Here is a 25,490-nt window from a genome sequence, read left to right as displayed (position 1 = left end):
AGTGCAAAATTGCAGAAATACGATCTAATCAAAACTGAAACTACTTACCAGGTTCAAAAGTTCAGGCTCATCATTAGTAGCCATTTCCTGTAGTGCTTGCTGAGGGGCCCCTCCAGAGTTCAGTTGCCAGTTGCAACTATTATGTGACCCTGCTCTGAACCTCAGAATAGTTACACATATGCCACAAAGGTCCTGAATTACAGCTAAGGGAGACAAGCAGGAGCCAGGCTGGCAGTTCAAATCCATTAATCAGCCCCTAATTCATTATTGTCAGTTGGGGCAGGGCAGGTGTTGTAACTAATTTTGCAACAATGAAAGCACTTAGCAAGTGCAAAAGTTCACTAATCAGGAAGCACTAAGGAAGCAGGTGCCAGCTAAAAAAATATTCTGTGACACATTAATCATCCCCAAATTAATTCAGGTCACTTGAGGCAGGGAAGGTGTGCTTGCGTTGCCACAATAATGTACACTGACTGGACAACCAGAGGGTGCTGTGATGAAACAGAGGGTGGCATGGGTGGGCCAGAGGGTGGCATGAGTAGTCAGAGAGTGGCAGTGGTGACAGAGAGTGGCAGTGATGAAGAAGAGTGTCCCAAACAGGCTGGACACGTAGAAACAACAAGTTCGCGAAACTTGCGACCCGACAGGTAAGTTCGCAAATTGCGAAATTGTAAAAACCCTCGCGAACTGGCAGAAACACGGGCGAACACAAAAAAAAAAAAAATCCGGGAATTCGCGGATTTTGCGGATTGCGAGTTCGCAAATCCGCAAAATTCGCGAACGCGAGATCCGCAAAATTCGCCCATGCTTACGGCAGACCCCTCTCCGTTCCCCAACCAGATCTCGCAGTCATAATAGATGCTTCCCTTCTGGGATGGGGCGGGCATCTGGGAGAGGTGGAAATCAGGAGACACTGGTCTCCGGCTGGGTTGGGCTCCACGTCAATTTGTTGGAGCTTCAAGCGATTCGGATGGCATTGAAGTAATTTCTTCCCTCTGTCAAGGGAATGTTAGTGCAGGTGTTCAGGGACAACACTACCGCCTAGCGGATCACGAATGGCATCTCCAGTCGGAGGTGGCACAAGGTCTCTTTCAGCAATCGGGAGATACTTGATTAGATTTGTTCGCCTCCGAAGAGAACATGCAGTGTCAGCAAAACTGCGCTCTGGAGTTTCCAAGGCAGCTATCGCTCAGCGATTCCTTTTGTCTCGAGTAGAGCTCAGGCCTACTGTATGCCTTTCCACCCATACCACTCCTGCTCAGAGTTCTGAAGAATATCAGGGACAACCGAGCCCACGTTATTCTTGTGGCTACGGACTGGGCGAGGAGAGTCTAGTATCCAGGGCTTCTGAAAATGAGTATTGATATTCTGATCAGGCCCCCCTTACAGAGAATCTTCTGTTGCAGCAGCAGGGGAGGGTTTTCCACCCAAACCTTTCAGCTTTTTGCCTACATGCATGGAGATTGAGTGGCGGCAGTTGATGGCTTTTAACCTTCCTCCCGAAGTATGTTGCCTTATTTGTGCGGCCAGGCGGCCTTCCACTTAGATGGTATACGCCTGCCGTAGGCAGAAATCTGCATTATATTGTACAGAAGGTCTATTGACCCTCTTTCTATTTATTTTCCCACTGTTCATTCTAACCCTTGCCCAGCAGGACTCTGCTTTCGGTACTCTTAAGGGTTATGTTTTTGCTCTATCCACTTTTTTGCAGCTGCCAGACCAAGCCCCTCTCTTAAGGTCTCCAATGGTAAATACTTTTTTGAAGGGCTGGCTCACTTGTTTCCGCCCACGTCCTTTGGTATGGCGCAGTGGGACCTTAATTTGGGCCTCACTTTTCTTATGTTTGCTCCCTTCGAGCCTTTACACAACTGTCCCCTCCGGCTGCTTACCATTGAGAAAACCTTTCCAGTGGTGCTAACATCTGCTTGGAGAGTAAGTGAGCTGCAGGCGCTATCTTGGGATTTGGGTGGATAATAAGTTGTCCTTCGACTACCACATTGGGCGGGTGGCAGGCGCCTGATTTGGTATTCTGAGGAGACTTTGGAAAACCCTTGACGCCCTCCCCACGGAATCTAGGAAAATTCTTGTTCACGCGCTGGTAACCCCTCGCCTGGCTACGGCGATCTTCTGTACCTGGGTGCTACTGTCAGATGCCTGCGGCGCTTGCAATGTATTCAGAATGCAGCAGCATGATTAATCCTCATGCTCCCTAAGAGTGCTTCAGCGACAAGTGCTCTGGCTTCTTTGCACTGGCTCCCTATTAGGGAAAGAGTGAAATTTAAGGCTTTGTGTATGAGCCATCGAATTTTACAAAGGAAAGAACCCACATACTTGCATTGTTTTCTAACTCCCTAGGCACCTACCAGATTGCTATGGTCCAGTGGAACAGGTAGTGTGCATGTCCCCAAAATAAGAGCCATGATGGGTGGACTTTCGTTTTGTTATCTAGCAGCCCAGTGGTGGAATTCGCTTCCTCAGGCACTCCGGCTGGAGTGTTCTGAACCCATCTTTAGGAAAGGTCTGAAGACGCACTTATTTCCGGCTTCTTAATTATTGCCCTGTTTCATGGTCGCTGCTGCTGTTTTCATTGTTACCATAGCGCGGGGAAACACTGGCCTCAGTGTAACCAGGCGCTTTACAAATGTAACTATTATTATTATTATTATTATTATCTTGTAACCCTCCATACATGATGTCTTTGCCAGATAAAATGGTGCTTCGCACCCATGCTTCATTCTTGCCTAAGGTTGTGACCCCATTCCATCTGGTTCAGTCTACCATGCTTCCGACATTCATTGCTCCCCGCATCCCTCTAAGGAAGAGGAGCACCTCCACCGTCTGGACCCAAAAGGAACGTTGTTGTTCTACATTGACCGCACAAAAGAGTTTGGGGCAGATGACCAACTGTGGGTTACATGGGAGTTAAGAAGGGTCAGGTGCTGGATTATTTTCTGCATTAAGATCTGCTATTCCCTGGCTAAGAAGCATGCCCCTGAGGTATTAAGTGCCAATTCCACTAGGGGAAAGGCTGCAACTACGGCCTTGGCTTGGTGGGTCCCAGTCCTGGACATCTGTCAGGCAGCAACCTGGGCATCTTTGTACACGCTTGCCAATTACTACTACCTGGACAGTCCGTACCACGTTTTGCACGTTTGCTCCTGCAGGACATCCTAGTGTGAGGAATTGGTACGCAACTCACGACCGGTAGAGTATGGCTTGGTTATCTAATTCAGAGATAAGGAATATGCAGCTAGTAGTTTCTATCAGATGAAGAAGTTACTGACACATTATCTGGTAGAGACTCTACCTAGCTGCAGATTTCGTTCAGGCCCATCCATGCCTCCCCGCTTTGCAGACTCCTTTTATTAGGACTAGGGTTACTCCCTTTTTCGAGGCCCTAGTTTTGCACACGTTCTCGTCAGTTACTTCGTGGCTCTGCACTTCTGGCTAGGAAAAAACTGACGTCCACACACCTTGGTGGCACCTATATAGGTGACAGTGACATCATAACCAATGCTACAGACGACATCACACCGTGCCGAAAAGAGCCATCCAACAGCGCACGCAAGGGGTATTGCTCGAGCAAGAGTTTCTGAATCGAGACTGACTTATGAGAAATTCAATGGTAAGGAATCTGCAGCTAGATATTGTCTCTACCAGATAATGCATTACCAAAGTTAAGTAACTTGTTCAGAAGTGCTCCTGAATGCTTGGTTGGTGGTTCTCTGTGGTTCCACAGTGATTCTTGCTGCCCAGGAGTGACGTAACAGACTTCTCCCAGGAAAAATTCACAGTGCGCTTGGAAAGAAGGTCCCCACCAAGAATGACACGATTCAAGAGGTGCTGAAACTCCAGAATGCAGATGCCTATCACGTGCCTGCATTAGGTGTGCCTCTGATGCTTGGGCTCCAGTCATGACTGGCAACCTTGTGAAAAGGTTGCCGTTATGCACCGAAGTCTATTTGTGAACCGTAAGCAAAACTCTTTGTCGTCGAACATAAGAGATTGTGGTCAGAGCATAGGTTTCGTCCTGCTCCAAGTCACAAACCTGATTGTAGTTCTGCTCATGAGTCAGCTCATGCAAAAAGTACACTTCCTGGTAAGTCTTTCAGTAAATCCAATTCAAAGTCTATGCACATGCACAATTAAAACAATTGGTACTTGACACCATACCACCACTCGAAGTATAGCAAGAAGGTGCGATGGCATCAAGGTAAATACTGCACTCCTCCAAACCGATCTCACTGTTGATCCCTAAACAACCCAAGCTCTCTGGTCTGTCTTCAACCCTGCAGCAAAGCACAGCCTTCAGAGAGGTCCTACTGCAAATCTGTGGTGTGATTCTGGCTTTCTCTGGTGTGGTTTTGGGTCCCACAAAACCACAGGGGTCTCCAGTCGAAGTTTTGTTGTCTGGTCTGCCCCTCAGAACCCTTTACTGAGCCCATGCCGATCCTGGCACTGATGTCTACTCCAGTGCTAAGGTCCACACTGTTTCCTTTCGTGCCTACACTAACACTTACTCCAACGACACTGGTCGATGATCTGCTCTCAACGCGGATTTTTGACCCTAAACCAACATCTGCCTTATTCAAGCTTTTGTCATGTTCGAAAATTACAAATGTGCAACCGATAGTCATTCAGCCAGATTCAAATTAGATTCCTCTTCCCCAATATCAATATCAGAAGAAGATTCACGCTATTTTAAGTTCAGATTCAGAGCAAGTGAAATAAACACTTGTATCCCTCAGGACACTGATGATGATGGAGAAAGGGACAGATTCCTCCTTCCTGATTACACTGGAATCCACTGTATTGATCTACAAAATACCAGTAGGCTCAACAAGTCTTCTGAAAAACGGTAATGGTGGTGCAGAGCGCTGCTGAGACACTACAGTTACCTTTTCCCACTACTGAGACAAAAACAAATGTAGTGACAGATTCTACAAACGGGAACAGCTTTCTCTGAGCTTTTTCCGACTTCTGGCTACATGGTCTAAGCCATGTTCATGTGCCCGCTCGTCATTTGACCTGTAACTAGGTAATTAGGTGACATAGACTGGCTTCCGGTAACCTGGACTTTATCACCAAGCACCCTACACGAGTGCCTGATTGTTCAAACCTCGACAATCGAAATTAATCCAAATTATTTCCCAACAAATCCCCTGGATAGGGAATTGAAAAAATTGATACCATTAGAAAGAGAATGTTTTTCTTTGGCTTGTTTGGGCCTCATATCCATTAGCACTGTTGTCTTCTAAGTAGGTACACCTTTGCACTATGGGACATACCCAGTAGACCTCATCTTTGTCCATAAATACATTTTTATTGGGTAGGTGTTTGGGTTGATCCTAATATTCTCAGTTAATCAGACCACCCTGTGTGAGGGAGAAGGATATAATTTTGTTATTCGCTGTCTCGCTCCACTTTCCACCTGCCAGTTTAAGCAGTTTGTTACTAATTCATCCTCCTTTAAACAGCTTTTGTGGTTTAATCGTGCATCCATATATAGTAGGTCTCCTACTTATGTTTTTTCCGTTTGAATTCCTTCACTTCTTTAAAATATTTTTTTCAATCATTGGTTTTCAACACCTCCCGTGACAGTTTACTTATTTATTTCGTGATGTTGAAATCTATGCTTTCCTTTCATCTCTCAAATGTCTAATTATTATTATATCCCCAACATTCTCAACATTCAGTAGCCCATCAAGTCTTTTTTCCAGGGTGTATCATTTAATGGAGACAGTCTGTATATCCCAAATTTAGCACCATGTTCTCATGCATTTGCAGAAAACCTTGCAACACTGATGGTTCTACTCTTTAATGATATACAGAGTACTTGTTCTTTATTGGCGGTTTTCCATAAAATGTCTCTTAGAACCTTTTGGTATTGTATTTCTACAGACATCACAGTCCTGTCAATCTGAAGCATTTAGATTCTGCTGTTTCTGTATGTCGCACCTAGTTTGTCCAGTTTGATGCCTATTCTCATGGTGATCCTTAAAGTTCTCTGTAGCAGCTGCTTTATTGTTTTTTTGTATGTCATACCAGCAGGAGATGTGTACATGTAGTAATGTTCTAGTAAATAAAAAATTCTGTTTGATGCATGTGAGCTGTAGATCACATGTTTTGCATACTCCCGCCATCTAGTGTTGGGTCCAGATATTGGCAAGTTGTTTTTCTTTGAAGAAGTCTTTCCAGTTACAAGGTAAGGTGACTCCTCCTTTTGGTGGTAGTGCGCATGTGCATTGACTCCTTTGTTAGTGTCGTGATTCCCCGGTCGCTGGTAGACACTGCCTCATTCGCGGGGAACGGGATCCGAACGATACTGCCAGAAACCACAATTCCTGACATGCTGTGCGGGTCACGTCGTACGTGACGCCGCGCAAACCAGGAAGTGTATTTGAGGAGGTTCCGAGAAGACGCAGTGCCGATGATTCCTGTTCCGCGGCTCCCGCAGGCTCTTTGGTAAACTCTGGTGATGCGGTAAGAGTGTAATTGCCCCATTACAACAGTGTGCTGCCTATTGCTACCTGGGCGAGTGATTCGTCGTCCATTATTGAGTATACCTGAGTCCTTGGAGGAACAGTGATTCTTTCCAGGACAGAGCGAAGGCAATTTTGCTCCTCTGTTGGATGAGACCAGTTCCCGGTTCTCGTGCAGAGGAGATACTTTGGATGAACACCTCTGTTGGATGAGACCAGTTCCCAGGTCTCGTGCAGAGGAGTTCATTGTTTGATTATTTTATTGCTTCAAGTAGTACCCCAGTGGAATAGGAAGTTTCACTTCGAGACTGAAAGTGGGTCTCGGTACTTTGGGAACATGCTCCTTTTTTTGGTAAAGGTCAAAGTTTAGAGAATCTTATGCGGAGGAATCCGAACATTACTTTCATGCATTTACTATCATTGGGAAAACACCATTAGGAACAAGAGGTTATTGGTCCCGGCACACAATCTCACAGCGATTGTTTTTGTTGTTTTGTTTTACTTCAGGAGAGAGATCAGAGAGGGTATGTTGCCACTATTGGCCTGGCGTTAAAACACCTCATTCCAACACCATTGGTAGGTGTCATGTGAATCTTAACATGCAGTATACACCATGTAATGCTAAAGTCATTATTTGTATATAGGTCTTATGCCTTTTTGTCTTGTTCACCCTGAAATATAGGAAGTGATCTTGCCACTGCCCTCTGGTCTAGGCTCCGATTATCTTTTGTTTCAGGTGAGGTTAGGAGACAAGACCATCCCGTCACCCTCACTGTGGTTGTATTTAGCTGTGAAATGTGAACGTTGTATTTACCCTGTGTTCTTCTATCTTCTTCAGATCTCCCTCCCTGCAGTCTCTACCCTTTCCTTCCCCGCTCTTGATTACCCCAAAAGTCTGTGTTGTTTTCTAAGACCAGACTTGGGGTCGTCTAGAGGGGGGCCCCTTAGAGCATCAAAACAGCCCTGAGGATTTAGTGGAGGAGCCTGACAGGTAGTTTGTTTTTTTCCGTCATCGAGTTACTACGTGTATTGCTGGTGTTCGAAGCCGTTCTTCTGGATTCCCTTGGTGCGCAATCCACCCTACCTGCATCGGTATTGTTTCGAACGCATATCCCACTTCTCCGCGTATCATATCCGTCAAGGAAAGTCTCTATTTAGATCAGAAAACTTCAGGAAGGCAGTCCACGTGGACCGCGTCGGTCCACCTCGCAGTCGATGGAACGGACTCCATTCAAATTCTGTCCTCTGTGCCAAGCTACTTATCCACGCACTGACTCTCACGGAGTGTGCAACTCGTGCTTGTCTCCGGAGCACAGCAAATAGGACTGCAACTCGTGCTGACCATATCGGTTGAAGAAATCCCTCCGCGATTGTTGGGTTCGACGTCCCGACATGCAGAGTCAAAATATTGAATACACGCCAGACATCTTCGGGGAAGGATCCAAGCACAAATTCGACGTATTAGGGACAGAGGAAGAAAAAGAAGAACTTGCATCTATTCCGTAAAGGTCAGCGTCCTGTGAGTACTGAACACCCCTTGCCCCAAAATACAAAACAGCCCAAACAAAAGGCTTCAGTTCCACCTCCGCATTCGGGACACAGTTGCCACCAAGAAGACGTTTCTGATGCACGGCCCTCCGGATCGGCACCAAAAAATTTTGCTAAGTCTTCCGGCTCTAGATTGAGTCAGCCACCGAGCCGAAACCTTCAAGATCAAAGTCAAAAACCGCCTTGGAGCAGAAATCCTTGACACCGCCGCCAAAGACGGCTTCAGAATCGAAACCTTTGGCGTTGAAAAGTCATTCCATCCCGGAACCGAAATCTATTGTGCCCAAACGGAAAAATATTCCACGAAGCAACAGGATCCAATTTTCGAAGTCCCAACACGTAGATCGGACCCAAAACAAAAGAAACTTTATATAAATACAGATACAGGACATGTCCTTACTAAACGGCCTCTGAAGTGCAAACCTTTATCAAATTCCTTAAAAGAGGAATAATGTTGGTACTAACCACTCTCCCCCTCCTCCTTCACCACGGTCCCCTGCACCACCTGCCTCAACATTAGAGCATCTACTCATTACACCAACTAACTCTCCACCACCACCACCACCACCTGATGATGATGATGATAATGGAGATGGGGGGGGGGCAATGTTTTACCAATAGATCCATGGAAGGAGTACAACACTGATTTACCCACAGATAACCACCCAGATCTTTATCCTTCAAAGCCTTTCTCTTCTGATGATAATGTGGGATATCTAGAATTACTTGCTAGAACTGCAGAATATCATTGAGTACGGTTACACAAGGAATATCTAGAGGAAGATTTCTTATTTGAAACGCTCAGTACAACACAACGTCCTAGTTTCAAAAGGAGAGGGTACCCCACTTTCACCATGGAACAGGGTAGGTAGACAGTTAGTCAAAAGGGGGAATCCCTGGAGTCAACTGATCAACCGGTGACTACTAACCTTTCTTATTAGGGAAAAAAGGTCACACAATACAATATGTATTTTAAGGAATATAAAAAATGGGTTTCCACAAAGAAATAGAATCGTTAACTATCTATGTTTATTAAAAATTCAATCAATCAAGCAATAAAAAGCAAAGCAAATTCATACAATTTTTGCAATACAGTTTAAAATCCGAGGAAAAATACCTTGGAGGGATAAAAATTAAATACTAAACAGTGTTACACAGACACAATAGTGTTATACAGACACAATATTACAATGCACGATAAATAGAGACATAACTAAAGCATATTGACAGTGAATAGACGGCAAACTACATATAATCACAAAACCCCTTGTATCAATGTGGCTCACCAGATATCTCTGCCACTGAATGTAACCAGATCCAATGGCCTGAACCAATTCAGCTACTATAAAGCTTTAGTGGAAAAATAAAGTACCCATCTAAAGTTTTACCCGGCCCTGACTGGATTCTTTTAAACAAAAAACAGTGCGTCGACGCGTTTCGGTGCTGTACAATTGATTCTGTGGCACCTTCCTCAGGACTTCTCTTTCTGGGGTTTCAAGGAACGGATGGTTACACCGTATCTGTAGGTATATTAGGAGAAATGTACGGAGTCAGTTATCGTACATGATACCTGTTTCTCTTTCTCTTGAATCAGTAAGTGTTAGCTTCTATTATCTCAGATGCATGTTACTGCTTACCCACTATGAATTAAATCCCAATATTGTCTAACAATTCCTATCTCCTGGTACTACGATGGTTACTCAGAGAATGCACATTCGTTCACTCGTAGTATATTAAACAGGTACATCAGATAACTCAATTTTGTTCACATTGTACATTGCTATTACTTCAGGACACTGTCACATTTACAATGAAACTATTAGGCAACTAGCATATCATTCCCTCCGAGTCGTTTTCAGTGTGGAAAACCTTTTTTTTCCCAGGGGGGATTTCTACAACCAGGGACCTGAGGGGGGTAGGAAAAGTATAATCTCACCCTCAAAGTCCTGTGGGAGACGTTCCAGATTGGAGTCTGCTTGATATCGCACTTTACTTCTGCAGGCTTTACTCTGAAAGTTTCCTGTCAAATAATATCCTTCTATTAGAGATGGAGTCTCTTGCATCCTATCAACTAGACGGAACTATGCGTTGTCATAGTTACCTCTCTCCTGAGCTAGGAGCTCCTTGTCTTGGGGTTTCTGCCTTTAAAATTGTCAGGCGTTTTCACGATTTTCGTATATCTATAAGGGTAATATACATCGTATATTTACTGTGTCTTGACTATATACCTGTGTCTCATCTGAGGCTTCATGGTGAAATATCTTACCTCTTATAGTTTTAAAACGTTCTTTGAACGGGCATACAATGTAGCTGGTCTTTCCCAGAACTGGATATGTTCTGTTGGACAAAGATAAATATGAAGCAGTCATTACTACTTATGTTTTAGGTACTCCTAGATTTTCTACTACTAGGCTTGTTACTGTCACCAGGGCACTTCCTACACTTCTCTTTTAGTGCTCTCCTATGTTTGCTGTAGTTCACCCTTATTGATTAGCCTAATGGACATGTGCAGGGCTTGTATTCCTGTGTATTACTCCTATTATCAGAAGGAAACATGGGTACCTGGCTGCTTGTTATACTACCGCTACCTATATATTTTAGTGGCGATTTGTATCTTGAATCCAGTGCCCCCACCCGGGATCAATGATAAATGCAGAAACTAATCCCTCCCCTATAGCATTTGGCGGTGTAGGCATAAGGATGTTGGAGAGTTCACTTTCTTAATTCCAACTAAAACCATTTACTCCTGTTGTTTAAATTAACATCTAAGTGGCATCCCCTGGGATAGTACCCCCTCTTAAGGACATATGGGCTTGGGAGTCACTTACCAGGATTACGCTGTGGTCGTGCTTCTGCCTCGTTCTCTCACTCGTTCTAGTGTGTGGTGTTTGGTGCCTGTATTTATATCTGTTCCTGATTGTTAAAGTGCTCACACCTGTCTAAACGTGCGCCGAATAGGTGCTTCAATAAACGGTACTAACGTAAAGCCTGCAGAAGTAAAGTGCGATATCAAGCAGACTCCAATCTGGAACGTCTCCCACACGACTTTGAGGGTGAGATTATACTTTTCCTACCCCCCCTCAGGTCCCTGGTTGTAGAAATCCCCCCTGGGAAAAAAAAAGGTTTTCCACACTGAAAACGACTCGGAGGGAATGATATGCTAGTTGCCTAATAGTTTCATTGTAAATGTGACAGTGTCCTGAAGTAATAGCAATGTACAATGTGAACAAAATTGAGTTATCTGATGTACCTGTTTAATATACTACGAGTGAACGAATGTGCATTCTCTGAGTAACCATCGTAGTGATAGGAATTGTTAGACAATATTGGGATTTAATTCATAGTGGGTAAGCAGTAACATGCATCTGAGATAATAGAAGCTAACACTTACTGATTCAAGAGAAAGAGAAACAGGTATCATGTACGATAACTGACTCTGTACATTTCTCCTAATATACCTACAGATACAGTGTAACCATCCGTTCCTTGAAACCCCAGAAAGAGAAGTCCTGAGGAAGGTGCCACAGAATCAATTGTACAGCACCGAAACGCGTCGACGCACTGTTTTTTGTTTAAAAGAATCCAGTCAGGGCCGGGTAAAACTTTAGATGGGTACTTTATTTTTCCACTAAAGCTTTATAGTAGCTGAATTGGTTCAGGCCATTGGATCTGGTTACATTCAGTGGCAGAGATATCTGGTGAGCCACATTGATACAAGGGGTTTTGTGATTATATGTAGTTTGCCGTCTATTCACTGTCAATATGCTTTAGTTATGTCTCTATTTATCGTGCATTGTAATATTGTGTCTGTATAACACTATTGTGTCTGTGTAACACTGTTTAGTATTTAATTTTTATCCCTCCAAGGTATTTTTCCTCGGATTTTAAACTGTATTGCAAAAATTGTATGAATTTGCTTTGCTTTTTATTGCTTGATTGATTGAATTTTTAATAAACATAGATTGTTAACGATTCTATTTCTTTGTGGAAACCCATTTTTTATATTCCTTAAAATACATATTGTATTGTGTGACCTTTTTTCCCTAATAAGAAAGGTTAGTAGTCACCGTTGATCAGTTGACTCCAGGGATTCCCCCTTTTGACTAACAACACAACGTCCTAGCCTGACTCTACCTATGCTTAACGGTATGATAAGACATGCCGATGATATTTTTAAAGACTGTGGGCGTGCTCGTATTCTCACCCCCTGCATAAACAAAAAATATAAGCCTGCTCTCTCTGATCCAACTTTTATTAAAGGGCAGTTAGCACTAGAATCTTTGGTTGTCTCTAATGTCCATAAACGGGCCAATTCACAAACTACAGGGGATGCTCTACTCTTGACAAAGAGCCAAAACTGTTAGATGCCTCTGGTAAAAGAGTAGCCGCCCAAGCAGCAAATCATTGGCGCATGGTCAACACCCAGGCTCTGCTAGCCAAGTATGACAGAGCACGCTGGGATGAAATGGAGCAATTGCTCCAATATCTCCCAGATGAGCACAAAGCAAAAGCTCATGATTTAGCGCAGGAAGAGAAGCTCATTCCAATTCATCAATTAGATGGGCTCTAGATGCTGCTGATACCGTAGCTAGAGAGATCAACACTAGTGTGTTATTAAGGAGGCATGCATGGTTGAGGATTTCTGGTTTCAAACCTGAAGCCCAACAGTCTATTTTAAATACTACATTTGAAAAGATACGGAAGTGGCCAAGTCTATGGGAGCTCTACATTCTCTTTCCAATTGTGGCTCATTTCATTGCGCCTTCTATCATGGAGGGTCGAAAACCATGTCCTCAGATAATACAGCTGCATCGTTCAAAGGCAACAATCAATCTTCCTCTACAAGAGGCTTCTTCAGAGGAGGATGCAGATGTAACAACTACAAAGGTAGAGGTAAAGGTTTCACACCACGTAAATCGTCCTCCCCTAACAAGCAGTGGCTTGTCTACATTTCCTCCCATTCATTTAACACATGTCGGGGGACGTCTTCTACAATTTCTCCCCATTTGTAATCTATCACCACAGATAAATGGGTGTTAGGAATTGTCCATCATGGTTATTGCCTGGAGCTTACCAGCAATCCTCCAAACATTCCACCATGCTTTCACAAAATGTCACCAGAACATTTACACTTACTCGAACAAGAAGTCCAGTCTCTTGTTAAAAGGCACCATATAGCCTGTACCGTTACAATATCAAGGGTCAGGCATGTACTCCCTGTATTTTTTTTAATATACAAAAAGGACGGCTCCTTGAGACCTACTTGAGATCTCAGACAACTAAACCACTATGTTTGAGGTATATGAGCTGCAGATTACACACTGTGCATAGGTGGCCACCTAGTGTTGGGCCCGGATGTTTGCATTTTGTTTTTGTTGTAGAAAAGTCTTTGGAAGTCACGGGACAGGTGACTCCTCCTTTGGATCATACTGCGCATGGGCATCAGCTCCATCCCCGGATTGTTTTTTTCAGCCACCGGGCTCGGATGTGTTTCCAGCGCTCCGTGTTGGAACCGATTTCCTTTGACGTGCAATCCTCACCAGCTTTCAGAATTCAGTTTCAAACGCGTTTCCAGCCGACTCTACTCTTCAACATCGAAGATTTCGATTCCGGTCGTCGACGACGGCCTTCGGGCTTAACTAGGCCTCGACTCCAGCTCATGGAAAGGACGCTATTTAAAAAGTGTCTTCAATGTGGGTCGAAGTTTCCCCACACCGACCTTCATGAGGTGTGTAACCTTGCCTCTTCCCGGAGCTCGAGGCCAGAGACTGTTCCGCTTGTGCCTCCTTTCGCTCCAAGAAGACGATCCAGGACCGAAGAGCTAGGAGAACAATGGCTCGATCTTCAGCTCCGATTCCAGACGACATCTTTGCAGAGGGCGTCAACGTCCCAGAACAACATGCTGTCGACAGTAACTCCGAGGCAGAAGACTCCGAAGTCGAGGACATCACTCCAGCACAGCGGGTCGTAAGTAAGACCGTTGACTCGACCCTTCCTCAACACATCTAAAGAAGGCTCCGGTCACAACCTCAGGCTCGGGTGCACACCGAGACACTGCTTCTACTGCCCCACCTTCGGGCCAGGCTAAGAAGCTAGCTAAGCCTTCCAGTGACTCGGTCTCCAGTCGGCCTCCCCACGGTGCCGGCGCACACCTACCGGCACCGAAAAAGACAACACCTACCACGCCGGCATCAAAACAATCTGCGCCGAAGCATACCACTAGTCCCTCAGCACTGAAACCCAGGTCGGAACCAAGCAAGCACGGTTCGGATTCAAAAAGACCACCGGAACCGAAAAAAACATAGAATCCGAAAAATGCATCGCTAACTGAGAAAACCATCGGAGCCGAAGAAACCTTCGGAGCCAAAAAAGACTCCTGCTTCTCCTGTTAAAGACATTGCCAAAAAACCAAAAGAAGCTACTTCGGTGCCGAAACCTCCCTCCGAACCAAAAGATCGGCCTCCTGCAGAGGACTTATTTCACCCAGATCCTGCACAAAAGACTCTGGTTAAAGATCCAATCACTGGTCGATTAATTCTAAGTTCTAAAAAACGGCCACTGGATATACCTGCACCGGCTCCTCATCCAAAAAAGGACATGGCTACCTCTCCTCAAAGAGTTCCTTCCCCTTCTCTTCCACCTATGCCATCACCACCTGTGCCCCTACTACAACATTCCCCTACATCCTCTATCATACCAGATGATGACAACAGGAATGATAGCTCTTATGATATAGGGGGTAATGCAGATGAGCCATCTATTCCTCCAGGCTCACCTGACCCGTGGGATGATTATAACACCCCAGACATCCCAAATGTCCCTCAGGACGACATATACCCTTCTAGGCCTTCCCCACTAGAAGACACTATGGGCTTCAATCAATTAGTACACAGAGCTGCGCAGTATCATGGGGTGGACATGCATACAGACCCTGTAGATGAAGACTTCCTAATGGATACCTTTGTTAATGCACAAAGATCCTCATCCATTTTACCCATGCTTAAAGGAGTGATCAAGCATGCTCCTGAAGTCTTTAAACACCCAGTTAGAACTCTGGTCATAAACCCACGAATATAGAAAAAATATAAAGCTGCCCCTTTAGACCCAGCATATATTAAAGGCCCAGTACCACTAGACTCGCTTGTGGTTTCCAATGTATGCAAAAGAGCAAATTCACAAACATCAGGTGAAGCTCCCCCACCAGATAAAAAGTCTAAGCTCCTTGACTCATCGGGGAAAACAACTGCGTCTCAAGCAGCAAACATGTGGTGTATTGCCAATACACAAGCATTATTGGCAAGATATGACCGGGCACATTATGACGACTTAAAACCGTTAATACAGCACCTCCCTGATAAGTACAAAGATAGAGCAAATGAGCTTATCCAAGAAGGGAAAAATATTACAAACACCTCCATTCGTTGTGCACTTGATGCAGCAGACACTGCCTCCAGAGCAGTTAACACCAGTGTTTTGTTGCATAGACATGCCTGGCTACGCATATCAGGGTTCAAACCTGAAGTCCAAAGTGCTATACTTGACCAACCCTTCGATGAGCAACACTTATTCGGACCCAATGTAGATGGACACCTTGAAAAGATGAAAAAGGATACAGATACGGCCAAATCTATGGGAGCCCTTCAGTCGCAGTTTCCTAGACGTTCATTTTGCCGCTCATCTTACAGAGGCGTCACCAGGGGATACTCTTCAGACACACCTTCTACCTCGTACAAAGCCCCCACACAATCCATCTATAGTAGGGGTTACCTAAGCGGTGATTACAGAGGTAACAACAATAAGGGCAGATGTAAAAACAACTCCCTCTCTGCTTCTACCACTGCCCAATGACTCTCCTCCCCTTCCCCCGCCCCATTCCACTCCTGTCGGGGGAAGACTACAACAATACTTACCAGCCTGGGAAAACATCACATCAGACAGGTGGGTTCTTCAAATAATTCAAGTCAGGTTACTGTCTAGAACTAACATCCACCCCACCAAACATACCACCCAGGCAGCATCCAATGTCACAGGAACATTTGTCACTGCTCAGGCAGGAAGTGATATCCCTCCTGCACAAAAATGCAATAGAAATAGTCCCAATGCATCAGCAAAACAAAGGAGTATACTCCCTATACTTCTTAGTCCCAAAGAAGGACGGATCTCTAAGACCTATCCTAGACCTCAGACCTCTAAACATTTACATACAGTCGGATCATTTTCATATGGTCACACTCCAACAAGTCCTTCCGCTCCTGTTACAAAACGACATCCTTGTCACTCTAAATCTCAAGGACCCCTACTTTCACATTCCTATCCACACAGCGCACAGAAAATATCTCAGATTTGTGCCGGACGGGCAGCACTACCAGTTCAAAGTGCTCCTATTCGGAGTCACAACAGCACCAAGGGTGTTTACCAAATGCCTCGCAGTGGTAGCAGCACACTTGAGAAGACAGCATATTCACGTCATCCCATACCTAGACGACAGCCAGTGTGTACAACACACTCACGCTACGATTCAACTGCTCCACGACCTGGAATTCACAGTAAATCACACCAAGTCACATCTGCAACCTTCGCACATACAACCATGTCTCGGCGCTACAATAAACACCCAATTAACACTAGCCTATCCCTCTCAAGCCAGGATAACATGTGTACAAACTCTCCTAACAAGATTCAAACTACAACACTCGCTTCCATCTCGAGTGTTCATGCAGCTCATAGGAATGATGGCATCTTGCATATTTATAGTACCTCACACAAGACTGCAAATGCGTCCACTTCAAGAGTGCCTAGCACGCCAATGGAACCAGGCCTGTGGTCAATTAACAGACCTAGTGTTGGTAGACAGTCGGACTCATCGCTCTCTGCAATGGTGGAGCACCAAAAACCTTTCAAAGGGCCGACCGTTTCTAGAGCCAGTTCCTCAAATAATCATGACAGCAGACGCATTGCTCTCCGGCTGGGGAGCTCAGCTACTGCATCACACCATGCAAGGCAGGTGGACACCGCAACAAAAGTTACTCCACATCAACCACTAGGAGTTACTAGCTGTTATTCTAGCCCAAAAGCATTCCAAAAACAAGTATCAGGCAAAGCTGTCTTAGTCCGCACAGACAATATGACAGCCATGTACTAAATAAACCAACAAGGGGGAACGCACTCTCTGCAGCTCTCTGTTAGCACAGCAGATATGGGGATGGCCTATACCACTAAAGATCTTCCTCTTAGCCCAACACGTTCCAGGAGTACAAAACACCATGGCAGATCTGCTAAGTCGACAAACACAGCAGATCCACGAATGGGAACTTCATCCACAAGTTCTTCAACCATTCTTTCAAATGTGGGGACAACCTCAGATAGACCTCTTCGCCGCCCACGAAAACGCATAATGCCCAAACTTCGCTGCCAGATATCCACACCCGCTATCCAAAGGCAATGCGATTTGGATGAACTGGTCAGGACAATTTGCGTACGCTTTTCCTCCTCTCCCACTACTTCGGTTAGTGGTACGCAAGCTACAGCAACATTCCCTAACACTCATTCTAGTTGCTCCAACTTCGACCAGACAACCGTGGTACACCACGCTGCTGCAACTACCACACCACAAACTAAGCCTATCTCCACGCCTATTAACACAGAACCATGGAGAGATCAGACACCCGGACCCAGCTCAGCTCAACCCAGGGATCTGGATCCTGAAGTCATAGAGTTTGGTTACCTCAACCTTCCTCCAGAATGTATGAACGTTATTGAAGAAGCTAGACATCCCACTACTAGAGCATGTTATCCTGTTAAGTGGAAACGGTGTGTGATATGCTGTCAAAACAACCACATAAATCCTTTAGATGTGTCCATTCAACACATCATAGGATACCTATTACACCTTCAAAAGTGTAATTTAGCCTACACGTCTATCAGACTACACCTTGCTGCCCTTGCAGCATATTTACAAAATAAACAACATCTATCTCTTTTTAGAGTTCCTGCTATTAAAGCTTTCATGGAAGGACTCAAAAGAATAATCCCTTATCGAACGCCACCTTCACCAGTGTGGAACTTAAACATTGTTCTCACACGGTTAATGGGACCTCCTTTTGAACCATTACATATATGTGAATTGCAATTCCTAACTTGGAAAGTAGCTTTCCTAGTAGCTATTACTTCTCTCAGAAGAGTTAGTGAACTGCAAGCATTTACCATTCAAGAACCCTTTCTGCAAATGCATCTTAACAAAGTGGTTCTACGTACTAATCCTAAATTCCTTCCAAAAGTCATTTCACAAATCCATCTAAATCAATCTGTTGATCTGCCCGTATTTTTCTCGCAGCCATAAACAGTTGCAGAAAGAGCTCTACACACCTTAGAGGTCAAAAGAGCATTATTGTACTACATCGAAAGGACACAAACTTTTCGTAAAACTAAACAACTTTTTGTGTCTTTTTCACCCCCACATAAAGGCAACACCATATCAAAATCGGGAATAGCTAGGTGGATTGTTAAATGCATAGAAATATGTTACCAGAAAGCCAAACGTACGTTAATTATTCCTCCAAAAGCCCATTCTACAAGGAAAATAGGGGCTTCAATGGCATTCTTAGGAAACATTCCCCTACATGATATATGCAAAGCAGCTACATGGTCTACACCGCACACATTCACAAAACCCTATTGTGTAGATGTGCAAACTAAACAACAAGCCACTGTGGGCCAGGCTGTACTAAAAACTCTGTTTCAAACAATTGCAACAGATACGGGTAGTCGCCGCTAAAAGTGTGTACTGCTATACAATCTCTGCACAGTGTGTAATCTGCAGCTCATATGCCTCGAACGGAAAATTCTACTTACCAGTATGCATCTGTTCTTGGCATGTAGAGCTGCAGAGTTACACACGCCCACCTGCCTCCCAAGGATGCCTTTATCTGTTCCAGTATTATCTTAATTAGATACAAATCACATGGACATCACTGCTTCTTGTACAGCTCCATCACTTCCCTAATGGTGAAAAACAATATGGGGATGGAGCCGATGCCCATGCGCAGTATGATCCAAAGGAGGAGTCACCTGTCCCTTGACTTCCAAAGACTTTTCTACAACAAAAACAAACTGCAAACATCCGGCCCAGCACTAAGTGGCCATCTATGCACAGTGTGTAACTCTGCAGCTCTACAGGCCAAGAACAGATGCATACTGGTAAGTAGCATTTTCCTTACTGTCAGAGCATTTCAACATGGTGACACTTCAACAAGTGTTTGTACTTCTACAGCAGGGCGACTTTGTGTCTACTCTAGAATTAAAGGACGCATATTTCCACATGCCAATTCATCCCGCTCATCGCAAATATCTCTGATTCATGATCTCAAGTCATCATTACTGTTAAAACTGGCTATTTCTGGTAGGCTAAGGCTGACGCCAAAGCCAGGCAGAAACCACCATTCTAGTCAGGGCAAGGGAGTCACACCCCAAGATAACCCCTGCTCACCTCCTGGTAGCTTGGCACGAGCAGTAAGGCTAAACTCTGAGGCAATGTGTAAAGCATTTGCGCCAGCGCACAACAGCAACAACATACTAGGCACACCTCAAAAGGAACTCCACACAAGGTTATTATAAAATAACTTTAGTATTGTAAAAACACATCAGATAGTATCACACAAAATACATGGTGCCAACTTGCACGGGCAATATTCACAAGGGATTATTTACAGGACAGGGCCACATGGGCCACTGTCAGAATCAGAAATAGCACTTTTAGATCTTAGAGTAAGTATAGCACAAAATAACAGTTATAAATCACATCCAGTAACTACTGGGAACAGGTACCAGGACCTCACTAAGACCCCCTGTACTAAAAAGAACAACCACCTAAGTATAAAATACATTTAGGGGTATAAACAAGAACACATTACCCATGATGCATGAAACACATTCAGAGGAGTAATAAAGGAAAACACATGATGCCTAAAACATTCAGAGGTGTAAGGACAACCACCTAAGTATCACACAGCGTTTAGGGGTCTAGGAAAGAACACATTACCCATGATGCATAAATATACATTCAGAGGAGTAGTAAAGAGAAACACATGATGCATAAACCTACACATTCAGCGGTGTTAAGAACAAAGCACATGATGCAATAAAACATTCAGAAGTGCAGAGCAGGGAAAAGGAAGACACATGATGCCTAAAAACATTCAGAGGTGCCAGAACAATACAATAGCGCAAAAATCACATGATGCCTAAAAACATTCAGAGGTGCAATAACCATACAATTGCGCACATTTTACATAAGCCACCACCGGTGGCAGTCCCTAGGCCAACTGGCCTTGTTGGGGCTCAGACGCCCTGTGTCCAAATGTCAGGGCGCGCTGCCATGCAGCGCCAGTCCAAGTACAAGCCTAAACGTAGCAGCTGCCCACAAAGTGCTGGGCAGCTGAGGACTCAAATCTGTGGCCTGGGCTCTCAGTAGCCCTTGGAAATACAACTGCGCCACTCTGAGCCACACAGGCTCTGAACACATATACCCCCTGAGCCTAGCAGGCTCTGTAAACATCTGCAGGGGGTCGTTGAAGTCCCTCTTGGGGGACTCAGCCTCAAGGAGATGGCCCAGGAGCCCTCTCCGGGCTCTACATACGTTGGGTGGCCCACTGCCATCCGGGTCCGCCCCGACTCGGTCTCCATTCGGTACCGCCATTAACATCACGGAGCCCCCCAGCCCTCTCAACTCACTGGGCTGGTCTCTCCAGGCGGGGCTCCCCTCTCTCTGGCTGACAAGGACGGACTTCAGTCCCTTACACAGCAACAGCTGCAGCCTCACGGAGCCCCCCCCAGCCCTTCCACTCACCGGGCTGTTCTCGGCGGGGTCAGCTCACTCTTCCCCCGGCTTCGGGGGCAACACACGGCTTCGGCGGCGTCCCCAGAGGTCCCGGTTACAGGGACCAATCAAGACGCGGCTCGGTAGACGAGCCTCCGGTCGGGTGAAGCTGCTCTTCCTCAACTGGCCCAATCACGTTGCGGCCTTTGCGGCGAGCCCCCTTCCTCGCCCGGGAGTCAGCCAGTAGCAGCGCGGCTCCCGGGGCAGGCCCTCCTTCACCAGGCAGCTTCGGCAACCCGACAGCCAATCAGAGCGCGGCTCTGGATAGCGATTGACCAATCAGGTCGCGGCCCCTTCGTTTCTTTGTCCGCGGCTTTGCGGAGCGGGGTAAACAGCTGCAGGGCTCTCTCAGGCCCCGGCGTTGAATTACGGGCTGATGATTCCCACGGCCACAAGTCGCAGTGGGGGCGTCTCAACCCAGCAGTTTCGTCGGGGTGATTCTGCACGCAGGAAGGCACCACGGACCTCCTTTCACTCCCGATGTTGTGCCGATGAGCACACCGATCTCCCACACGGCCATAACAGCGCTGCCACGCGCTGAGGGGAAAAGTACAGCGCTCCCAGCGCTATAAATGAAATAAAGCGCCCATAAGCGCTAGCAGCCAAGTAAAGCAAATAAAAAGTCCTTCAGCAGTCCAGGACCTCAGCAGTCCAGGAATAAAAGAGGGAGCAGCATAGCCCCCAGCAGGAAAATCCTCTAGCATCCAGTAAAAGTCCATCAGGTGTCCAGGGGCTGGGCTGGGCCCAGGGATTCCCCTGAGCCCAAGCAGCAGCACGCCCCTGGCAGATTCAAGTTAGAAACAAGAACCTTTTGGAAGGGGACACAGCCCCTTCTTATACAGGGAAAAGTCTTTGAAGTCTTTGTGCAGGCAGGGTGAGAACCAGCTAGAACTGGTTATAGGGAAGTCCCTTCAGTATCAGGGACAGAGGTGACAGTCGCCCAGCGGGAGGGTGGAGCCAGCATTGTGGTCAGGCAGGCACAGCCCTTCACTATCAAGTGCCACTCCTCCCACTTCCCTGGGAGCAGATGCTGCCTTTCATCCACGGGCTGACTCAGACAACCTCCTGGGGCTCTGCAGCCCCTGTCACCCTCAAACCAGACAGTCAATCCACAGCAGGCCCAGGCACTCTGGGCCAGGCTCACCAGCCAATCACACGCCAGACACAAATTACACAAATAGGCCAACTTCTAAAAGTGGCACTTCTAGACTAGCCAGACTCATGCCGTATATACCATTACGCAGCATTCAATCTCACGAGTTCGCACATATCAAACTCGCCCCTGCACTCCCCACACATCAGGAACTACCATGGGCATACATATTCCCCATTCATTCCTATGGGAGGGCAGGTCACTCACCACGCATACACAGAGAGCTCAAGCACTTTACACTGTACCACAGTGAAAAAGTGCGCAGAGGCCTAAAATCACCAACACCAGGTCACAGAAACAGGCTAGGAAAAAGCAAAACGTCTCGGGGTGAACATGCCTAAAGGGGCCGGGTCCAACAATTACCATTTCAAAGTACTACTGTTTGGAGTCACCACTGCTCCGAGGGTATTTACCAAATGCCTTGCAGTAGTTGCAGCCCATCTGAGAAGACAGCTCATACAAGTCTTCCCATACCTAGACGACTGGCTCATCCAAGTCAGCACTTACCAAATGTGTCTCCAACACACTCAAACCACTATTCACTTACTTCGACAACTAGGGTTTACAGTAAACATGTTGAAGTCTCATCTACAGCCTTCCAAAACACAAACCTATCTGGGAGCCACAATATATGCTCAAAAAGCTCTAGCCACTCCCAGTCAGAATTCTCAGTAGTCAGTCCCTTCTCACTCTGTTTGAGCCCAATCAATCATTACCAGCAAGAATATTCATGCAACTGCTAGGGATGATGGCGTCTTGCATTGTAATGGTTCCTCACACAAGACTTCACATGTGTCCCCTTCACGAATGCTTAGCTAGTCAGTAAAACCAGTCACAGGGTCAGTTGACCGATCTAGTGTTGGTAGATGGCCGCACCCTTCGCCCTCTGTAGTGGTGGAACCCACAAAATCTACCCTATTCCACAGACAGTGCTAACAGCAGATGCATTGCTCACTGGTTGGGGTGCTCACCTACAAAATCACTCAATCCAAGGGTTTTGGATTCCTAAGTAAAATTGTCTCCATATAAATCACCTCAAACTACTAGCAGTGTTTCTTACGCTCAGAGCTTTCCAATCTCACCTCACAGGCAAAGCTGTCCTAGTCTGCACAGACAACATGACAGCTTTGTACTATATACAGAAACATGGCGGGTCAAACTCTCTCCAACTGGCACGCCTAGCACAAGCCATTTGGAAATGGGCTATACACCACATTATTTATGTCCTGGAAGAACATCTTTCAGGGGTAAACAATCTGATTGCAGACCTTCTCAGCAGACAAAGACAGCAAATCCACGAGTGGGAATTTTTCCCCCAGATTCTCCTCCCCTATTTTCAGGAATGAGGATTTCCTCTCATAGACCTGTTCACCACAGCTCAAAACGCTAAGTGCCCAAGCTTCGCTTCCAGGTGCCCACTCCCGCTCTCCAAAGGCAATGTCGTTGGGGGTAGCCATGCGCTTTATAAGCTTCAAAATAAATAAATAAATAATGCCCTATGGATGAACTTGTCAGGGATATTTGCCTGTGCTTTTCCTCCTCTTCCACTCATTCCATTAGTAGTTCGGAAGCTCAAAACAAACATCCCTCAAACTGATTCTCATAGCTCCCACATGGGCATGTCAACCTTGGTTCACCACCATGCTAGAGCTCTCAGTAGTTCCATACCAAAAGCTGCATCTCAACTCCTGTCTCCTCACTCGGAGCCCATGGAGAAATCATGCACCCACATCCCAAAGAACTCACCCTAGCGATTTGGCTCCTGAAGTCATGGAGTTTGGTTATTTACAATCCCTGCCAGACTGTATAAATATCCTAAAAGAGGCTTGAAAACCTACTACTAGGGCATCTTATGTAGCAAAATGGAAACAGTTTGTTATCTATTGCAACAATAACAATATCAATCCCCACGATGCTTCAGTGCAAAACATCAACAGTTATCTCTTACTTTTACAGCAATCTGGACTAGCCTACACATCCATTCGCTTCCATCTAGCAGCAGTAGTTGCATACTTACAAAAATAGAGAACACTTATCTTTATTCAGAGTACCAGTGATTAAGGCCTTTATGGAAGGATTAAAGAGAGTGTTACCACCAAGAGTCCCACATGCACCAGTATGGAACATAAACATAGTCTTTACGAGGCTAATGGGTCCACCATTTGAACCAATGCACAGGTGCCAATTACAATTCCTCTCACGGAAGGTTGCTTTTCTCTTTGCAATCACATCCCTAAGGAGAGTTGGTGAACTTCAGTCACTAACTATACAAGAGCCTTTCTTTCAGTTTCACAACCACAAAGTGATTCTTAGACCAATCCCACATTTCTTCCTAAAATTGTTTCTGCTTTTCATATCAATCAACCAGTTGTGTTCTTTCCTCACCCTGATTCTATAGCAGAACGAGATCTACACACACTAGATGTTAGAAGAGCTCTACTATATTATGTGGAAAGAACAAAAGACGTTTTGCCACTGACACAAAGGCAATACTATATCTAAATCAGGCCTTGAAGGATAGATTGTGAAATGTATTCAAACATGTTCTACGAAAGCAAAAAGAACCTTGATAATACCCCCTAGAGCGCATTCCACCAGCAAAATAGGTGCTACTATGGCCTTCTTAGGGAATATTCCCTTAGCTGACCTCTATAAGGGAGCACCAAGGTCTACACTGCACGCATTCACCAAGCACTATTGTGTAGATGTATTAGCGAGGCAACAAGCTGATGTAGGCCAGGCAGTACTTAAAACACTTTTTCAAACAACTGTAACAGCTACAGGTTAGCCACCTCGTTGGGAGTATACTGCTGTATAGTCTATGCAAAGCATGTGATCTACAGTTCACATGCCTTGAAAGGATAATATTACTTGCCCTGTAAGCATCTGTTCTTGGCATGTAGAGCTGTAGATCCACTTGTTCCCACCCGCCCCCCCCCAGGTACCTGTAACTGTTGCTGTTTCCTACTGTACATACACATGCATGGACATCTCTATTCTACACGTACTAACTCCATTCTCACCCTCTGCCTGAAAACAATCTAACAATGAAGTTGATGCCCATGCTCACTATCACCGAAAAGAGTCACCTTACCTTGTGATTGGAAAGACTTCTTCGAAGAAAAACAACTTGCAAACATCCGGACCCAACACTAGCTGGCAGAAGTATGCAATGCAAGTGAATCTACAGCTCTACATACCAAGAACAAATGCTTACTGGGTAAGTAGCATTATCCTTTCTGTACCAGTGGTGTTTCTTAGGATCTAAAACCATGATTGATGTCATTAGGTGCACCAGAACAGTTTAATGTTTCTGTTCAGTATTTCCTTTTCATGTCAAATATAGGGACGTGGCTGATTACAGGATCAGCTATAATTCTACTTATATTCTTTATTATTTATACAACGTGCTCTAAATTCAAGTTTTCCTCTT

The 25,490-nt window shown here is 45.4% G+C and overlaps 1 protein-coding gene across 1 annotated transcript in view; it reads left to right on the top strand.

Annotated features, from left to right (window-relative positions):
- BDP1 (BDP1 general transcription factor IIIB subunit) overlaps positions 1–25,490 on the top strand; it is a 1,412,545-nt gene that overhangs the window by 1,046,097 nt on the left and 340,958 nt on the right. The window lies entirely within an intron of this gene.

This window comes from Lissotriton vulgaris, chromosome 3_1 (assembly GCF_964263255.1).
Source record: "Lissotriton vulgaris chromosome 3_1, aLisVul1.2, whole genome shotgun sequence".
NCBI lineage: Eukaryota > Metazoa > Chordata > Amphibia > Caudata > Salamandridae > Lissotriton > Lissotriton vulgaris.
This window is presented reverse-complemented; position numbering and strand designations above follow the sequence as displayed.